The sequence below is a fragment of the Acyrthosiphon pisum genome, chromosome A2 (assembly GCF_005508785.2).
Source record: "Acyrthosiphon pisum isolate AL4f chromosome A2, pea_aphid_22Mar2018_4r6ur, whole genome shotgun sequence".
In the NCBI taxonomy this organism is placed as follows: Eukaryota; Metazoa; Arthropoda; class Insecta; order Hemiptera; family Aphididae; genus Acyrthosiphon; species Acyrthosiphon pisum.
Genome location: NC_042495.1, coordinates 14,661,082 through 14,662,059, shown reverse-complemented (window position 1 = coordinate 14,662,059; position 978 = coordinate 14,661,082). Strand labels below are relative to the sequence as shown.

General features: G+C 30.9%; 1 protein-coding gene across 1 annotated transcript in view; it reads left to right on the top strand.

Annotated features, from left to right (window-relative positions):
- Positions 1-978, top strand: part of LOC100168389 (roundabout homolog 2) — a 219,235-nt gene that overhangs the window by 105,991 nt on the left and 112,266 nt on the right. The window lies entirely within an intron of this gene.

Genomic DNA, 978 nt, shown 5'->3' with positions numbered 1-978 from the left:
GTGTGTCTAGTAAATGATCATTAGTGTGTGTATACTCACCTACCATCACTCGCGGACCGCATCAATTTACAATACATTGTTATTACTTATCTGATTTATGGTCGCACGCACGCACACGTACAAGTCATTCAATGTCTAGATCAAAATATTCAAAACCAATTTATGGACGTGAAATAGCCGTCGCACTGACAAAAATTAAGGTACTTCTAGTGGTTCGATTTAAAAAAATGGTAAAGATGGTTTGGGGTTCGTAAACAAGTTTACTTTGCATTGGTCGGAGCACTTTCAATTTTAGAAAAATTATTGACGAGAATAAATATTTTACATTTTATAAATTTATAAATTTTTAGTATTGAATATATTCAAAAATATAAATATAAAAAATATGGTCCGACCGATGCAAAGTAGACTTGTTGACCAATTAAAACATCTTTACATTTTTTAAATCGAACCACTAGAAGTACTTAAATTTTTGTCAGTCACTAAGGTCGATTTGATGAAAAATGAATAGAATTTGCAGGGGCCTTATTACTGAATTGAGAAAAAGAAACAATGCTTATGCAGAATTAGAAAAAAAATGTGGTTTTCTCTTTAAAGATATGGACAGATCAGAAATACAATAATGTTCCAAAAATATATTGGATACATATTCAGATGATTTAGATTCTGATAATTTTGAATGTGAACTCACTCAGTTTCAAGTGTTGAAAAAGTCATTTCTCGGTAATAATTTTTTTGAAAATCCCCATTATTGTTTGAAATATATTCGAAGAATGAATATCCGCCATACTTTTCCCAACTTGGACATTATATTACAAATATATTTATCAATGCCGCGCACGAACTGTAGTAGTGAACGTTCATTCTTTGTACTCAAACGTATAAAAAATCGAATGCGCTCTACTTTAACACAAGAAAAACTGGACTCATTATCATTGCTGGTAATCAACCATGATGTTACTAAACAGTTAACATTTG